This window comes from Aulonocara sp. 'chitande type north' Nkhata Bay, linkage group LG14 (assembly GCF_057382095.1).
Source record: "Aulonocara sp. 'chitande type north' Nkhata Bay isolate Kocher_YH1m ecotype deep benthic linkage group LG14, A_spYH_male_GT1.1, whole genome shotgun sequence".
NCBI classification, from domain to species: Eukaryota; Metazoa; Chordata; class Actinopteri; order Cichliformes; family Cichlidae; genus Aulonocara; species Aulonocara sp. 'chitande type north' Nkhata Bay.
In genome coordinates this window covers 33,864,266-33,884,580 of record NC_141357.1, presented here as the reverse complement: position 1 = coordinate 33,884,580, position 20,315 = coordinate 33,864,266, and positions in this window count along the sequence as shown.

Genomic DNA, 20,315 nt, shown 5'->3' with positions numbered 1-20,315 from the left:
ATAGACGAGGTAAATAAAATGAGTAGAGTGACTGGCTGGGCAGGTTTGCAGTTGGAGTAAAACATTTTAATTTTGATCTTAAATAACTGCTCATAGCCTCGAGGCACTTCAGCTTCTTATTAAACCACACCATAATTTCTGAGCTTAATTAAGTGCTATGAGTTCATAAACACCAGCAGGAAGAAAAAAAGAAAAGTTTATTAATGTTAGAGTCTTTGAGAGTTGAAGAGCATATATCACTGATATACACGAGTATACACGTGAGGCAAAACGTATGGCAGTTGATTAGTTATTAATAACTAATCTTAAATGTGGCCAAACAGTTAGTCACAGAGCAAGAAGAGCTTGAATCTTGTTTGACTCCACCGGCCACCTGGGGCTTTTCTGTTTGGTGTTTGCAAGTTTTTCCTGTTACAGGTACTCCAGCATCCTCCTACAGTCCAAAAACCTGATTCTTAGGTTGTTCTGTGATTCTAAATTCTAAACAGGTGTTAATGTGAGTGCTAATGGTTTTGTGTTTCTCTGTGTTAGCAGAGTACATGTAAGAAAATGGATGGATCTAAAAGTGTAAATTATCCGTGTTTCCTCATTATGCTGATAGGAAGTATAATCACTGTGTTACATTTCCTTCCGAGTAATTTCTTTTTCTATTTATTTTTATTACAAATGCAATTCATAGAGGACAGGACTGGCACAATGGTACACTGTAGCTTAAGGGTACTTGGAATTTAAGCTCCTGGTCTGTTGCAATTCACAAAAATCATGAAGTGTCTTATTTTTCCTTTTAGTGGTTTATGACAGTGGTCTTGATTTCCACCTTGTGGAAGTGCCACAGGGACCATGTGCTGATTTTGCATTTCAGCTACTTTTAATACTGTATGGATTTCATTTAAAATCCGAATATCAATCGAATGCCTCATGTGTATTTAAATGCCATCTACTGTCATACAGCGTGACCCCCATCCAAAAGTTTCATGCCACTCAATTAGAAAAGGTCACCAGGACACTGTTCCAGCTTCATTCAGTTTTCATTCAAGCATGTTTCAATTTTGCACTTACTCTCTCTTTATTTCCCCCAGTATTTACTTTCATAAGAAGTGCAAAAATGTCACCGGAATAATAATTCTAGCCAGGAATTGAACTGCAGAGATGCCAGATTATTAAGAGCAGGTGCGCTTGGAAAATTAAAGATTTCACCTTGCACATGTAGGAAGATAATGGATTTAGAAAGCACCATAAAATGTTCAGTTAACCCTTAAACGCATGGGATGTTTTCTGACATTATTAGAATTTCATCACATCTGCAATTAGATTTGCTAGATTAGAGCATAAATTAAAATCACATTGCTTGAAATATGTTGTGGTTGTTAAAAATTTGCATAATTTTTTAAAGGTTTGTTAATATTAAGTGTAGAGGTAGATTTGTATGATGTACTTTTCCTGCTTACAGGCAATTGTGACTTGGAATAAATCTGCTAACCAAAATCAGTGTAGATGGGATCAGTAAAAGAGAGTGTACTTTTGAGATCTTCTGGGTCCACATATTAGAAATAAGGCCTGAAAAAACTATATATCTTTAAAAGTCGAGTCAGTTAATAAAATACAGCTTCCTTATTAGTCTATATTGAATAGAATAGAATAGAATTCAACTTTATTGTCATTGCACATGTCACAGGTACAAGGCAATGAAATGCAGTTTGCATCTATCCAGAAGTGCTTTATGATATAGATATATTACAATATATATTAGCAATAATATAGATATGTAAGTATATTACAGAAATGGGTCTATTATGGTATGTTATAATGTACACGGTATGAAGTATGTTATGAATATGCTATAACTATAACTATGTACAGGCTGTAGTGAGTACAAGCTATGTACAGGCTATGAACAGGACATATATATGAAAAACTATACAGAAATATGAGATATACAGCTGTACAGAAATTTGAACTATGTAGGTTATAAACAGTTGTAGAATTAAAAATGATCATATTGTACAGAATGATTGTTTACACAGAATTATACAGTAGTGCAGTTAAGATAAGTGACATATGTGGATAATTTCTACAGAGGCTATATAAAGTGCTAGTGGTTGTGAGTGGTGGTTCAGTCTATGTTATTATTGTGTGTATGAGGGTACAGTTGTCCATTGTGTGTGTAGGTGGTTGTGGGTGTGTGTATGTCCAGTCCATGTGTTAACGTGGGTCAGATGTCAGGAGGCAGAGTTCAGGAGTCTGACAGCTGTTCCGGTACCTGGTGGTCTTAGTCCGGAGGCTCCTGTAGCGCCTCCCAGAGGACAGGAGGGTGAAGAGTCCATGTGATGGGTGACTGGGGTCTTTGATGATTTTCCCAGCCCTTTTCAGACATCGCCTCCTGTAGATGTCCACAACAGCCATGTACCAGTTTTGCTTTTTATTTATAAATGTTAAAGAAACTGATTCATAAATAAATCTTTACTAGCAGTGCTGTTGTCATCAAAGCCCTCCAGCATCATGGGAAACGCAGCTCTAAACTAAACCCGTAATCATCTGCAGCTCCATCTTCTTACTGTGATGACTATCCAAACAAACACTCCCCTCTGTCATTCTGACTGGGTATAGGCAACCTAACAGTGAGCTCAATGCTACTGGTTACTTGCAAATTTTAATACTTTGTTGGTAACATTTAAAAACAATGATCTTATTATATTTGACATTTCACCACTTCATTATTAAAGACATATAGTACCACAGAGTTTCTTTTTTTTTATAAAAAAGGAAATATATTATAATGAAGTGTTGGTTGTATGCGTGCATTTAAAGGTTAAGTCTAAATGAACTCTTTTGTTGTATCACAGCTGAAACTCAAGTAAACAATCGGCAGTAACAGAAATAAGTCAGAAGTCTGGTAGCATTCTAGTTTATATTTGAACTGCAAATTGGTCTCAAACTTGGTTAAAAAATGTGTGAACAAAGCAAACAGCAAGTTGCAGCTGTGTCAGCCAGGGTCCCCGAGTGCCTAGCTAACAAAGAGGAGGTTGTTATTTTAAAAGTACAAAAATACAACTGCACAAAGCAGATGTTCAGGTGTGTAAGGATAATGACAGCATCCTAACCTGCTGTTGCAGGTTTTAATCATATGCATAGTGAACTGTGCAAGAGAGAAGGGAAATGCATGTAAATTGGAGGGTGTTGTGACAAATCAATATCAGTGGCATTGTTCGTCTTATGCCACAGCTGTGCTGATCACAGCAGCATGGGACAGAAATGATTTATACTTGTGAGTACTTGCTAACCACGTTTTCTGTGCGATGATGCACATATGTTTTGTTTAGAACAACAGTGGTATCATTGTGTTAAAGTGCTAGGTGTTAGTTTAAACATATGATTTATTTTGTGAAATTTAATTTCATAGTCCTTGAGCACATATTATGTAATCCAGCCCTGTTTAATCAGAGCTAGTTCTGTCATGCGATGGTTATGGTTGGTTAAGGCTATCATTATACAGTTTGGGATGTTGTAATTATACCTGAATATAGCCTCTTAAGCAGTAAGTAAGAGTTGGGTCCATGTAAGGTCAAATGTGCTATCCATTGCATTCACTCCACCTACATGGTAACATCTGCACATAAGGCATGAATTGAAATAAACTGCTTATCTCAACTCTATGCACATTTAATTAGACAGGTTCTTAAATGATTTATTACAGGAAATGTAATGAGCTCTGAAAACTCTAAGATTCCCAAATGCACATTCTTGGATCCTACATTCATTGAAGCATCCCAACAGAACATCTAATTTTTACAGTAAACTCTTTCTGTCATTTAACACTCAGGATACAGTGACTGTAATATTGTATCACATACATTCACTGTCCACTTTGTTAGGTACAACTGTTCATTATTATGTTCATGCATTTACTGCTTGTTAATGCAAATATTTGATGGGAATATCAGATGGCAGAAACTCAGTACATGTAGTTATGTAGATGATTACATGCTAAAGTTCAAACTGAGCGGTCTACTGAGTGAAGAAAGGTGACATATTTGACTTTGATATGGTTGCTTGTGCCCCACAGAGTAGTCTGAGTATATCTTAATCTTCTGATCTGTAAACACTGGACATGGTTTCTGCACAATCAGAGGATACAAAAGCCGGTCCAAAAAAGACAAAAATACTCAGTGATCTGCAGTTCTTTGGGCAAAAATATCTCGTTGATGCAAGAGGTCAGAGGAGAATGGCCACACTGCCTCGAGCTAATGAGAAGGTAACAGTAACTTAAATAGCCACTTGTTTTATTCAGTGTATGCAGAAGAATGACTGATGCAGAAGAACTACTCTGAACACAGAGCACATCAAACCTGAAAGCAGATGGGCTACAGCAGAAGGTTGGAAAATGTTTTCTTGGCCTGATGAGTCTTAGTTTCTGATGCAACAATTGGATGGTAAGGTAAGAAATTAACACAACGCATTTCAAATGAATAAGTTAATTCCCTTAGCATTAACTAAACATCATTTAAACAACACAGTCTGACCAGAGTGTTGTTGCTTACTATGTCCACCCCTATATCGCTTTCAAAGCTCAAATCGTCTGAACCTGGTTTCTTGAACGTGACAGTAAATTTATGATCGCCACTGTTTCCACAACTCAATGCAACAGAGCATCTTAAATTTTTGCTATGAAGAATTATAGAAAAGGGGATTGAATTATTGTATTAGAGTGATAAGTTTTTGTCTTGTACCAATTGCTGTCTGTCTTTTGAAATAGATTAAATGCTATTGAGCACAATATGCTTTCACGAATGTGACTGTATTCTTGGAGATTTATGACTCCCAGTGTGTCCTTGAAGTCTGTATAATAGTAATTGTGTACGGATTTGAATGTCATTGGCATGTCACTTCCCCAGGAATAATCTCCTGTATGCGTGCTGGGATCTGAGAAGACTGACAGTTACTGCAAACCCTTCATTATTTGCACTGCACGTACAGTTTCATGTTTATCTTTGTGTTTGTACACAGCTAAAACCATGCAATAGCAGGTGACAGCTAAATATAAGTTTTCCAGGTGAATGGCTCAGTTTGTGACAGACATATATTTGGATGTGGTTGAAAAACTAAAAGCAAGTGTGTCTTTCAATGAGCTTACTGAGAACCCATTTGGATTTGAACAAATTTTGAATTAGAAAATATCAGAATTTAAATTTAAAATTACACCTGAAAAATCTTACATATATGCAAGAAGGCAGACATTAAATACTTCAAGATGACAAACTGCTGACTTCCCTTATGAGACACCCAGAGCAACATAGTTTAATAGAGTCTAAGTTAAAAGACCAAAAATGCTTTCATAAAAATAAAGCTGACATGCTGCTGACCCACATTGATATGTAGGAAACCCAGAAGAATGTCAAGACTTTTTCAGGAACCTTTAGTTTCCAGTTTGCATAGGTCAGAACAATGTAGAACAATTAAATATTTTTCATCTAAGAGATGTAGGAGTCTTGAGGAAGGCAATAGATCCATTCATTTATGTACTTTAAACACAACTTCTCCATCTCAGGTGAAAGGTCATCTCCTGCATCTGTAACACCACACCTTTTACCAGCTACACAAAACCACAGCTGGCATTCTTTTCAGGCTCTTTTCCATTCTCACCTCTGAGGCGAAAAGGCTGTTCTTCACTGCTCTAAAAGATGCCCCTTCTGAACTCTCCCCTCCAAGCTCTCTACCGTGTGATCTGCAAATAGACACAACAAAACAGTCTTGTGACAAGAGCAAAAAATATTTTGTGGTTGGGTGGTACCCACTACTAACCACGTTAAAAGGTTGAAGTTAGCTATAGCTGCTAAATTTATCAGAATAAACAACAGCAGAGCATGTTTGTGCAGAGCGCTAACTTGGCTAAAAAGAGCTGAAGGGCAACCCTGCTTTCCTGTGGACCTGGATCTGAAAGGACAGCAGCTGAAGTGAATCACAGTGCTTCCTTGAACCACATAGTAGTAAGCTACCAGGGCACAGCGTAGCTTTTAATACAGATGACTAAGAAATTTAGAAGAAATCAACGTATATGCAACAAGTTGTTTCATTTATTTTACAGCTGTAATGCTTTTGTTCCAGAGTGTTAGTCTGGAACAAAGTCTTCTGGTTGCTATGCTAACCCCTAACTTATAACAATCGTTATTAACTTGGCATCGTTATTCATACATGGGAGGAAATTTGAGGTAATTCAGGGATCCTGCCACAAATGTCCTTTGTTCTTAGTGAACACATGTTCAACCACATGTTACAGAGAAAAAAAAACACACACACACACACTCCTACAGGCACACAATCTCTCTGTTTACCCCACACACATGCATACTCTGTTTGGTCTTAGTCTTCATTTAGATTTTTGTGTTTATGCTCATTCCTTTTGTAAATAATTACCTCTGATACATACTGGTTAGATTAATGTTGTATAGGAGTGAATGCTGCCAACCTCTGCTATGCGGAACTGTCAAATCCTTCAGCCTCACTGGCCATTGAGATGTAACAATGATTGGATTAATTTAATTATTAACCAGTTTTAAATCAATAGTCTAATGTGTTTTATGGGACTGATTAAACTAATAACTTATATTGATTTCCAGGTGATTTTGATGATTTTAATTATTTATTAGAGTCCTGCAAATTAATAGTTAATCTTCTGAGATCAGGTTAATTGTTTCATTGGTTTTTCTTCATGCCCCGATTAAGTTCCTTCTTATTCACAAGGTTGATAAATACAACAGAAGCCCCAACATTAATGTTACTGCTGCCCTTGTGAGGCACAGGGATAATGAAGGTAGATAATAACCCGATACAGAAAAACACCACACTCCAAAGGATAACAATGCCTAAGAGCAACCTATCAGCCAACCTCAAATCTGTTAACATAGACACAGTCCAGATAACTAGATATCCCAGCAAAGGCCATGTTGGGACATGGTAATCATTTTACTATCCTGGACTGGTGGCCATACGATAAACCTTTGGATCAACCCTGACTGAAAGAATAAAAGAAAAACCTTTTTGTGAAACACTATCTTGAGTTATAAGGACCAAATTACATAAAGTACATAATCAACCATACAGTCAGACATTTGTTTAAACATACACACATATGCGCAAATAGTTGCAAACTATGTCTGAGGAAAAAGGGAAAAAGATAAAGGGAAAGCTAAGCTACAAAAGCTAGTTTTCAGTACACGTTTAAAACAAATAACAGAGTCAGCAGACCCGACTGACTCAGGAAGGCTATTCCACAGTTTGTGTGCAATAACCTCAAAAGCACGATCAACCCTGGTTTAAAAATCAGAGTGAGGGACAGTTAGGAACTTAGGAGACCCTGGTGAGAGCATTGGAAAGGCCGGCTGCTGTGATAAAGTTTCAGAAGCTCTGCTAGCAGGGGCCTGTCCATGCAGAGCTTTTTGAATTTCACTGGAAGCCAGTGAAGCAAGAATAGGTTTGGAAAGGTGGGAGAAAGTGCAGTGGGAGACCACACAGCAAGTGGCCGGGGTGGATTTAAACCAAGACATATACACTCAACAAAAATATAAACGCAACACCTTTGTTACTGCTCCCATTCCCCATGGGATGGACGTAGAGACCTAAAATTCATTCCAGATACACAATATAACCATCCCTCCCAAACAGTGGTCACAAATCAGTCCAAATGTGTGGTAGTGGGCACATCTGCCATATTGAGATAATCCATCCCACCTCACAGGTGTGCCACATCAGGATGCTGATCTGACATCATGAGTAGTGCACAGGTGTACCTCAGACTGCCCACAACAAAAGGCCACCCTGGAATGTGCAGTTTTTTGCGCTATTGGGGGTCTGGGGACCCAGAACCGGTCAGTATCTGGTGTGACCACCATTTGCCTCATGCAGTGCAACACATCGTCGCATGGAGTCTATCAGATTGTCAATTGTGGCCTGTGGAATGTTGGTCCACTCCACTTCAATGGCTGTGCGAGGTTGTTGGATATTCGTGGGAACTGGTACACGCTGTCGTATACGCCGGTCAAGCACATCCCGAACATGCTCAATGGGTGACATGTCCGGTGAGTATGCTGGCCATGCAAGAACTGGGACATTCTCAGCTGCCATCTGCCCTGAACAATGTGAACCATGATTCATCCGTGAAGCGCACACCTCTCCAACGTGCCAGACGCCATCGAATGTGAGCATTTGCCCACACAAGTCTGTTACGGCGACGAGCTGGAGTCAGGTCAAGACCCCGATGAGGACGACGGGCATGCAGTTGAGCGTCCCTGAGACGGTTTCTGACAGTTTTTGCAGAAATTGTTTGGTTGTGCAAACCAATTGTTCCAGCAGCTGTCTGGGTGGCTGGTCTCAGACGATCTTGGAGGTGAACCTGCTGGATGTGGAGGTCCTGGGCTGGTGTGGTTACACGAGGTCTGCGGTTGTGAGGCCGGTTGGATGTGCTGCCATATTCTCTGAAACGCCTGTGGAGACGGCTTATGGTTGAGAAATGAACATTCAATGCACGGGCGACAGATCTGGTTGACATTCCTGCTGTCAGCATGCCAATTGCACGCTCCCTCATTGCTTGTGGCATCTGTGGCATTTTGCTGTGAGACAAAACTGCACATTCCAGGGTGGCCTTTTGTTGTGGGCAGTCTGAGGTACACCTGTGCACTACTCATGATGTCAGATCAGCATCCTGATGTGGCACACCTGTGAGGTGGGATGGATTATCTCAATATGGCAGATGTGCCCACTACCACACATTTGGACTGATTTGTGACCACTGTTTGGGAGGGATGGTTATATTGTGTATCTGGAATGAATTTTAGGTCTCTACGTCCATCCCATGGGGAATGGGAGCAGTAACAAAGGTGTTGCGTTTATATTTTTGTTGAGTGTATTTGCACAGATACTTGTCCTTTTATATTTATATGTATATTTATACCTGTATGTATTTTCCACATTATAATGTGCTCTTAAAATCCTTTAATTTTCTCAAAAATGGACAGCGCGCCTTATAATCTGATGCGCCAAAAAATGTTTTAGTACGACTTTAGTAAGCTACGAAGCCACACTGCTTGATGGATTGTCGGATAATTACAGCTACTGTAGTCAGGAGCCTCGAGGACTCGGAGTAATTTGGGTCCAAAACTCCGTCCCAAAGTCAAACGAACAATGCAGCATCACTGAGATTTAAAAACTGTACCTGGTGTAACAATTAAGTTTAACATCCAGGCATCCATGAAAACAGAATTTATCAAATTTAACAGAGTTAGAAGTTAGCAGGAAGTTCGCTTGCTAGTTTCCACCTAAACATTATATAGCATGTTCTGATTGAGAGATTTCTGAAAAAATTAAGACGTACAGCTCTGCTACCACTTCCAACATAAATAAAGACAGAAAACTAAACAGCAGTGACATTTGCAGGGTTACTGAAGTTGGGCTAGCTGGTATATAATGATTTGCTATGTGATCGCTAGCGACACAGCTATGTTAGCATAACATGAATACAGTGAAGCTGGAGCATGAACACTTAACTTTTATCAAGTGGAAAAAAGTAACTTAAATAGACCCGTTCATCAACAGTACGGCTTTGGAATCTGGTGCACCATATGGTCCGAAAAATACAGTATATCTATATATTTATCTTAATATTTCTTTAACACTGTTTCTATACTCATTTTATATGAGTTCTTGATGTTTGTTGTATATTTGCTGCTATGACAGCTCCGTTTCCCTCTGGGATGAATAAAGTCTCTCTGATTCTGAGTACATATAATTAACTCTATTTTGCTTTAATATGTTGATATGGTTCAGTGTAAATAAGTAAAATTTATTCATTTAGCACTTTTCACAGAAAAAAAATCACAAAGCGCTTCACAACAAAACCAGAAATACAACATATGATAACAATATAAAACAATCAAATATAAAACAATGAAAACATAAAACAAAAATATTAAAGATTTTCTGTGTAACATTGTGTTCAGCTGCATTTTAAAAGTATCGGTGGAGTCGGTACAGTGTAAAGACAGTGAAAGACAATTCCACAACTTAGCTGCCACTGCCTCAAAATCCCCACGAGTTTTGAATGGAGTACGTGGGGGCAGCACCAACCTCTGACCTGAAGACCTAAAAGTTCGGAAAGAAGGTTGAGGTTTCAGCAGGTCAGAGATATACTGGGAAGCTTCACCATGTAGGGCAAAAATTTTGAAGTGAATCCTGGAAGTATGTTTCTTCTAGGTTTATAACCAAACTTCACAGTGTATATGTCATGGTCCTGGGCCATGTTGGCCCAGTGTTCTTAGTTTTCTTGTATGTTTGTATTTTGTTCCTTGCTTAGGCCATGTTTTCTGAGTTGCCCTGTTGTGTTGTTCCCTAAGTGTTTTCCCTTCATGGCTTTTACCCCCTGTGTGCCTCTCTGTGTATCTGTGAGCCCTCGTTTCTCCTTATGTTTTATTCCATGTTTCCCCTGCCCATTATGTCTAAGTTCTCCCCGTGCTCTCTCTTCCCCCTGTGTGCCCTCTATGTATTTATGAGCCCTCGTCTCCCTTTGTGGTTGTTTCATGTTTTCCCAGCCCGTTATGTCTGTGTTTTCCCCGTGCTCTCTCTCCTCCTGTCTGAACCTCTGTGCACTTCCTGTTTACTTTGTGACTCTCACGCCCGTACATGTCATGTTCAGTTCACCCCGCCCTGTCTCGTTATGATTATCAGTGTCACCTGTGTTCCCCGTGTGTTCCCACTTTCCTCGTTAACCCTCTGTGTATTTCTGTCTGCGTCTCCCTCTGTTCAGCGTCGCGTTGTACCCTCAACTAGCTGTGTGTTCTGCTTCTATGTTCCTAGTGTTTGGTCTCCTGCTCCAGTTTAGTGTCCCTTTCCAGTGTTTCAGTCTTTGGTTCCTCTGTTCTGACTTTTGGTTTTCTTTTGGTGAGTTTAGTTTGTACGAGGTTTTTCCCAGCAATAAAGCTGCGCCTTAAGTTTCACTTCCGTGTCTGAGTTCTGCATTTTGGGTCCACCACTCCTGCTTGCCTGCCACACAGCAATTCATGACAGAACGACGCGACCAGTATGGATCCAGCAGACTCACTGAGGAAGCGCAGCTCAGCCTTTGACGGGACCCGGCTAGTGCTTGGAGGGCCTCCGTGCTGCCGTTCCTCACTAGCTGCTTACCCTTCGGTCCACTCACCTGCTTCTTCCCCCCGGATGCCCCGATCTCACAGAAAACGCTCCCGCCGGTCCCGGGAGGATTACTATGAGGCCGCGAGCAACCAGCTTACACCAGCTCAAGCTTTCTACAAGATGTTAGGGATCATTATAGTGCCACCCGACTCACCCAGCGTTTCCACTTCACAGCAGGAGCAGCCACAGCAGAGTCATTCCTTTATCATTCTGCCAGTGCTGCTTCCTCTTCTACTTGGAAGCGGCGAACGTGCCGCCAGCACTCACGGCTCCGGCAGGAGCCTGGGACTCTTCTCGACCAACCGCCTAGGGTGAGTGACAAAGTCCCCCTACATTCGCCTTCTGTGTCGAGGGATAAACGTACCGTTTCCCCCAAGGCCGCTAACGTCAGCTTCATGAACTCTAGATTTTCTGTTCCTCCTGTTCCAGAAAATGACAGTATTCATTTTGAGAGCGATCGTTTCCACTTTGGTTCAAAAGACTGTGCTTCTGATGCTCCTTCGGACCCAGGAGTTAAGACTGTTTCATCTGGAACTGTTTATTCTGGGGCTATGTCAGCTCAGTTAGCCGCCCGGCCCGAAGCTCTGTTAGCCGCCCGGCCCGAAGCTCTGTTAGCCGCCCGGCCCGAAGCTCTGTTAGCCGCCCGGCCCGAAGCTCTGTTAGCCGCCCGGCCCGAAGCTCAGTCGCCACCTCCACCACATTCGGCCTCGCTTCCCATAGCACAGTCACATCCACAGCCTGACTTACTACAAACCTTATTTCAATCCTTAGCCCAGTCAATAGCTCAGTTGGTAGAGGAATCATCAGCCTTATCGTCAGCTCGGTTTCCAACTTCACAACCATCATTTTCCCGACCTTTTCTTCAGTTGCCCTCAGCTCAGCCACCTATACAGCCATCATCTTCACCTACACCTCCGGTACAGCAAGCTATGTCTATCCAACCCTTACAGAACTGTTCCACAACCTTGAATCCTAATCAGAGAGACAAACCAAACAATATTGTTATCAGTCCTCAAAAGCTGGCCAGTTCTAAGACTGAGATTCACTCCAGGGCCTCCCCAGAGGCTGGGTTTCAGCCCCCAGCAGACTCTGGACCCCTGGCGGTTAAGAAGCCGGCTGAGGACCGCACCCGGCCGTTGCTGCCTGAGCAGACTCAATGCTCTGTGCAGCTGCAGTCTGCCATGTGTTTGCCAGAGGCCCGTGTGCCTGGTTCTGTTCTGTCCCTGCCAGAGGCCCGTGTGCCTTCTGGTTCCGATCTGTGCCTGCCAGAGGCCCGTGTGCCTGCTAGTCCTGTTGCGTTCCTGCCAGAGGCCCGTGTGCCTGCTGGTCCTGTTGCGTTCCTGCCAGAGGCCCCCGCGCCTGCTGGTCCTGTTGCGTTCCTGCCAGAGGCCCCCGCGCCTGCTGGTCCTGTTGCGTTCCTGCCAGAGGCCCCCGCGCCTGCTGGTTCTGTTGCGTTCCTGCCAGAGGCCCCCGCGCCTGCTGGTTCTGTTGCGTTCCTGCCAGAGGCCCCCGCGCCTGCTGGTTCTGTTGCGTTCCTGCCAGAAGTCTCCGCACCTGCTGGTTCTGTTCTGTGTGTGCCAGGGGCTCCAGTGCCCACTGGTTCTGAGACTGTTTTTGCTGGGGGGCTCGAGGAGCCCGTCCAGCCTCCTTTCTCGTCAGTTGGGGGGCCCAAGGAGCCCATCCAGCCTCCAGCTGCTCCACCAGCAGCCTCATCCACGCTTGCAGCAGCGGTTTCATCCATGCCGCCACCTGCTGCAGCGCCTCCGTCTGCATCCTCCACGCCGTTGCCTGGCCCGGCCTCTGCTGCATCCTCCACGCCGTCGCCTGGTCCAGCCTCCGTGTCTTCATCCTCGCCTGGTCCAGCCTCCGTGTCTTCATCCTCGCCTGGTCCAGCCTCCGCATCACCTGCAGTGGCCTCCTCTTCAGCTTCCTCATCAGCTGCTTTGCCTGGTCCAGCTTCAGCTTCCTCATCAGCTGCTTTGCCTGGTCCAGCTTCAGCTTCCTCATCAGCTGCTTTGCCTGGTCCAGCTTCAGCATCCTCATCAGCTGCTTTGCCTGGTCCGGCCTCCGCTTCTGCTTCAGCCTCGCCTGGTCCGGCCTCCGCTTCTGCTTCAGCCTCGCCTGGTCCGGCCTCTGCATCCCCGTCTGGTCCAGCCTCTGCATCCCCGTCTGGTCCAGCCTCCGCTTCCGCCTCGTCTGGTCCGGCCGCCGCTTCGCCTGGGGCTGCAGGGGCCACGCAGCCTTCAGGTCCCCTACTACCACCTCCACATCGTCGGTCATCTGCCTGGCCGCTTGTTGGGCATCTCCGCCACCGTGGACGCCCTCCTGAACGCCGCCACTGCCTTCCACGTGGCTGACCTCCGGACTTGTTTCCACGCCACTGTTGCCGTCCGCATGGTCGGCCCCCAGAACTGTTTCCACGCCGCTGTTGCCGTCCGCGCGGTCGGCCCCCTGAACTGCTCCGTTGTCTCCTTCGCCGCCGCCGTTACATTGCGCACGGCCGGCCTCCTGAACTGTTTCCACGTCGCCGCCGTTGCCTTGCGCACGGCCGGCCTCCTGAACTGTTTCCACGTCTCCGCCGTTGCCTTCCGCATGGTCGGCCCCCTGAACTGCTCTGTGTTTGGGTTGTTTTCTTGGGCTCCGGTGTTTGCTGTGCTCTTCTTTTGTTTTCTGTTCCGTGCCCTCCGTCCTGGGCCCCCGCCGCCCGCCCTGGGTTGTTTTCTGTTTGGTTTTGTTTTTCTGTGTTTGGGCTGTCTGGAGCCAGCCCTTGAGGGGGGGGTACTGTCATGGTCCTGGGCCATGTTGACCCAGTGTTCTTAGTTTTCTTGTATGTTTGTATTTTGTTCCTTGCTTAGGCCATGTTTTCTGAGTTGCCCTGTTGTGTTGTTCCCTAAGTGTTTTCCCTTCATGGCTTTTACCCCCTGTGTGCCTCTCTGTGTATCTGTGAGCCCTCGTTTCTCCTTATGTTTTATTCCATGTTTCCCCTGCCCATTATGTCTAAGTTCTCCCCGTGCTCTCTCTTCCCCCTGTGTGCCCTCTATGTATTTATGAGCCCTCGTCTCCCTTTGTGGTTGTTTCATGTTTTCCCAGCCCGTTATGTCTGTGTTTTCCCCGTGCTCTCTCTCCTCCTGTCTGAACCTCTGTGCACTTCCTGTTTACTTTGTGACTCTCACGCCCGTACATGTCATGTTCAGTTCACCCCGCCCTGTCTCGTTATGATTATCAGTGTCACCTGTGTTCCCCGTGTGTTCCCACTTTCCTCGTTAACCCTCTGTGTATTTCTGTCTGCGTCTCCCTCTGTTCAGCGTCGCGTCGTACCCTCAACTAGCTGTGTGTTCTGCTTCTATGTTCCTAGTGTTTGGTCTCCTGCTCCAGTTTAGTGTCCCTTTCCAGTGTTTCAGTCCTTGGTTCCTCTGTTCTGACTTTTGGTTTTCTTTTGGTGAGTTTAGTTTGTACGAGGTTTTTCCCAGCAATAAAGCTGCGCCTTAAGTTTCACTTCCGTGTCTGAGTTCTGCATTTTGGGTCCACCACTCCTGCTTGCCTGCCACACAGCGATTCATGACAGTATATCCCATCTTAAAAATCAGTTATTATTAACCTTAAATAAACTTGTAATATCTGGTGCGTCGTAATGATATCAAAGCCCACATACTTAACGTGTTAGGCACTTTATACATCACACAACACCACCAGAAGGCATGGCAACAAATAACCAGCAGAAAAAAACCTCAAAACAAAACAAACAAACAAAAAACAAGAAGCAGAAGAACCACAACTTTATTCAGTCACTTTGAGATTATATGAAGAGGCAGAAGCAACTGAGACGGCCTAAATCCACAGAAGAACTTTGGCAAGGGCCTTAGACTGTATACAAAAGACAAAGCCAACACTGGTGCTTGGATTCCCATTTTGAGCTTGAGCTGAGCATTTTGGCCACAGAAACGGAATGCGATGAGCTTGGATCAGAATGTGAAACTGTGATAATGCATACTTTTAGAAAAGTGACTTGTCAATCACAATGCAGCCACATTCTATATCACGCACACCTTTATCATTTAGTTTAACTGTACATAAGGTCGGGATATACACCAACAAACATGTGCAGCATTTAAAGAAGACTTGAAAACTGCAAATGAGACCATCAACTGAAAGAAAGGTCAAAAATCAAGTGAGAAGCAGAAAAGTTTTTCTTAGATTTCTGCACAGCTTTTGCAACCACAAGACGTTCTCACTGCTCGCTGTTTAAAAACATTATTTATTTTATGCAATCTTTCATGATAAAAAAAAATACCTTCTGAGTACTGTAAAAAGTGTACCTATATGAGATGATCCTATGTGTATATGTTTAAATCCATTTACTGCACACTGTATTGTTTTGAAAACTCCCTTGCTTTACCTTTATTCCCTTAAACATTTGCTGAGTACTGAATGTGTCCTTGCTTCCTTTTGATAAAACAAGTTTCATTTGGTTACACCGTCAACCTTTTTGAGTGGTTTAAAAAAAAAAAAAAGCACAGTGTTGTTATTTTATTCACAGTAATTACAGGAGGCAGACAGGTCTGGGCAGTGTCAGTCACCTTCCATGACCTCTTTAAACTCGGTCCCCGCAGTTTCCACAACAGTCAAATAGCCATTAATCCAGCAGCCAAATCTCACTCGAACAAAACAACATGACGTACAGAGCTTACTGTGTATTCAATCAGTTTTGCTTGAGCATGAATTATGCTTTATCCACGTTATATCTTCTCAATCACATCTGAGGCAGCCCAACGCTTCTAAGACAAGAACCGTCAATTGCTTGGCTTGCTTACATAATATAAAACAAGAAGCTCAAAGTTAAAACTAAACAGCTGAGCAATTCCTAACCTAATCAACAAAGCAAATTTATCTTAGTCCGATCTAAGTCCATTATCAGCATGAAGCTAACAACAGCTGCTCTGTTGTAATGAAAATCTTAATTACACACATTAATTATGCTGGGATGAATGCAAGAGAAATGATATATAAGCCATTATCATCAAAATCATTTGAACCATGCAGACATAATGGACCCCTGCACTACATGCAGATGATTGGAAATGTGCAATACTTAAAACTGAATTTGTTTTACATAGATCCCCGTTGAGGAGACAAAAGGCCTCCTGAAGACTCAAGCCTGAGCTTTATTTCTATCAGTCTTCACCTTCGCCCATGATGGGATTTTTATCTTGAGGCCTGAGGGAGGGATCTGTTTGAATAGAATGTGGACAAGCCCTGAGATAGCCTGCTATTACCACCACCCAACTCCACAACAACCATCAATCTCTGCAAGTTTCACTGTTTACATGCAGGACAGCAAAACAGTCATGAATCATTGCAGTTTAGGATGCAGTTAGAGAGAAATGAGGTTACCCACCCCCTTTGCCGATCACCCGGACACTGCTAATCAAGCTCTGTGGTGGATGCTCTGTCAGTGACTGGAGTATCTTGCAGACCTTATACCCAACAGTGTTCATCCTGATTGCAATCACGTGCCCCGGCTTTGTCTCTCCCAAGCTCCGAGTCTCAGAGACCTTCGTGATTTCTTCTGCCGCTTCTTTACAAAATGTCAGATATACCCAGCCTGTCTGATTTCCCACTCTGACTCCAAAGCCATCCCAATTCATTTTCTGTAACAGCAAAAGATTGCTGGGTTTCTACAATGTAACCCTGATGAGATAGGTTAGCAGTTTTGCACCATCAGGGAATAATCTTTTCTTTTTGTGTCTCCCAACTCAGATTTCTTTATAATAATTTGTTTGTGATAATGGAACCCCACGCATGAAATCCCAAGTTCACATGTGAAATAAATTCTCTGTCATGTGCCACAAAATATCATAAAAGTGTGTTTGACATTGTTATATGACAGAAAAGACAAGATTGAATGAAGGTTACAAAAGAAAGAGAGGCAATGTTTTCCTGGTTCTTAGGCACTCACGCAAGAGCACACAGACAACCAGGTGCTGGATTTTACTGAGCAATGGATTACCATTAGAAACAGGTTTGCCAGGACTTTAATTAATTTCGTTTACTTATATTGGAAATGCAATGCTGGTTTCATTGGCAATTCATCATACAATAATTATATCATCATCATCATCATCATCATCGTTTATTTGTATAGCACTTTAAGAACACACCAGGCAGACCAAAGTGCTGAACAACACAGATCAAAACAACAACCAAATTAAAAATACCATAAAATCATTACAAACAATAAAATAAATAAGAAGGTGTCAGTTTCCTACAGAGTTAAAAGCCAGGGAATAAAAATAGGTTTTCAATCTGGACTTAAAGACCTGCACTGATGACGCTTGTCTAATTTGGAGGGGAAGGTTATTCCAGAGCATCGGAGCCGCAATTGAAAAGGCACGGTCTCCTCTGCATTTCAGCCGCGACTTAGGGACCGACAGCAGCAGCTGCTCAGCTGAACGGAGCGAGCGAGGAGGAACATGTGACTTCAGCAAGTCAGTTAAGTACACAGGAGCCAGACCATTTAAAGATTTAAAAACCAATAAAAGGACCTTAAAACGAACCCTAAAATCAATGGGAAGCCAATGCAAGGAAGCCAGAACCGGAGTGATGTGATCGAATTTCCTACTACCGGTTAAAAATCGCGCCGCCGCGTTTTGCACTAACTGCAGGCGTGACAAGGTGCCCGACCCGACCCCTATTAAAAGGGAATTACAATAGTCCAGACGTGAGGTGATAAAAGCATGAATAAGAGTTTCCAAATTGGGTTTGGAAAGGAAAGGCTTAACCTTCGACAGGCGTCTGAGGTGATAAAAAGCTGATTTTACCACCCCACTTACATGACCTTCAAAAGTAAGCGCAGAATCAAGTTTAACACCAAGATTAGTGACTGAACTTTTCAGATGAGAGGTCAAATCACCAAAATCAACATCTGGAGAATCAGTAGAACGATGCGGGCCATATAAAATTGCTTCCGTTTTGCGACCATTAAAATTCAAAAAATTATTTGCCATCCATAATTTAATATCGCTAAGACAGTCAAGCAGTGATTGACATGGGGAGGTATCCAAATGACTAAAAGGTAAGTAAAGCTGACAGTCATCGGCATACAAATGAAATGACACTCCGTGTTTACGAAAAATCGCACCAAGGGGGAGTAAATACAGCGAGAAAAGTAATGGCCCAAGGATAGATCCCTGGGGCACACCCCAAAGCAGAGGGGCCACAGAGGAAGCGGCCAACCCCAGCTTGACACAAAAACTCCTTTCGGAAAGATATGATTTTATCCATGACAATGCCAGATCAGAAATTCCCACACAGTGATGTAAGCGGGAGATCAGCAGGCTAATGATTCAAGCGGAAACAAGGATATGTATGAGAAGAGGGATTGGCAAATGCTAGCAGAGCGCTGACAACAGGCTTAATAATAATGATGATAATAATAATAATAATAACAAAAAAAAAAAAGCACATTAGAGGAGTCAGTCTATTTCGGGTCACCTTGGATGCTCTATTCATATGCCACAAACAGTACCTAAAGTAATTTAAAAAACAAAGGTTTTACTCACCATGATGTATGTTTGGCAATGTAGCAGAGATGTTTTGTTTACAACAACAAATAATCATTATAATATGAAATTTGGAGTACCAGTTTATAAGATTCATGGCTTTAGTTAGACTATTCAGATATGGTTTTAGTAAAGTATTCAATTTTAAGCATTTGGTTTAGTATTTAAAGTGTAAAGTAAAAGTAAAGTGTGCGTGTTAGTCCCCATAGGGAAATAGTTCCTCTGCATTTAACCCATTCACCCAGTGAAGCAGTGGGCAGCCACCAGTGCAGCGCCCGGGGAGCAGTGTGTAGGGACGGTACCTTGCTCAGGGGTACCTCAGGGTAGCCGTTCAGTGGAGTCGAACCCCCGACCTTCCGATCATGGGGCCACCACTCTACCTACTGAGCTATCCCTGCCCCACATTAGGATATATATTTTGAAAGGTGGAAATATATGCCATCACAACTTGGATATCACTAATGTGCATGAGGAATACAGCCATTTGATGTTTTAAATTTGCTCTTAATTAGTACAGAAGCATACAGAAAGGTATTTGGAGAAGCTCTACAGAGATGAGTAATTTTGAAGTTAGGTCCGTATCATATAGGCTGTAATAAATATAAATCAAAGAAACATCAGGTGCAAGGCCAAATATTCATGCACAAAAACAATATGTAAAGTCTACTGTTTATTCTTAATAACTTAATAGTATTTTACTCCTTACATTAGCAGTCCCCAACCCCTGGGCCTCGGACCTGTACCGGTCCGTGAGTCGTTTGGTACCGGGCTGCGAGAGTTGAGGCTCACGTGTGAAATGTATGGTTTTCAGGGTTTTTATCGGTTTTCAGCGTTATTTTGTTATCGTTTTTATCGTTAACTCGGTTTTCCTGGGTCTTTTCACGTGTGTTATGAATAAATCTTCTTTTTTTCGGTACCGGTACTAGTTTTATTTTGTTGTATTTATCCGCGACACCTTAAAGGCCGGTCCGTGAAAATAATGTCGGGCATAAACCGGTCCGTGGCGCCAAAAAGGTTGGGGACCGCTACCTTACATTGTAAAAATAGGCACATGATAGACATGGAGGCAGTTTACAGTTTTTTGGAAATCAAAAAAACTCTGGAAACTTGATCTGCTCCACCTCTCTTTTCTTTAAAAGCAGGATTTTAGACAGTGGACTCCTAAGTATTTACCAATAATTTGTACTAAAACTTCTATTTTTCAGTTTTATCACTCTTATTCCTTTATCTTTGTAGCTGCCTTCTGCTTTATTCATTCATCATTTCACGATTCCTTGTCTTCAAGCCTTGAATCTGTGAAACATACAAGCAGATTGAGTAATTAATAGAAAGATTATAATGTTTGGGTGGAGTTTTTCTGTCAGTTCACTTCATGCTTCAGCAGTGAGATGTTAGTGTGCGCACTGTGACACAGAATGACTGAGCCCAGAGGCTAGCGCAAAGGGGCACCGTGGGACTAAAAGGTTTGATTACGGTTTAATCTGCTGAATATAAATTAGAATTTCAATGGAATATTCCAACATTTAAACTATGTTATAAAAAGAACTACTTTCCATTGGCTGTATATTCTTAGGCAGT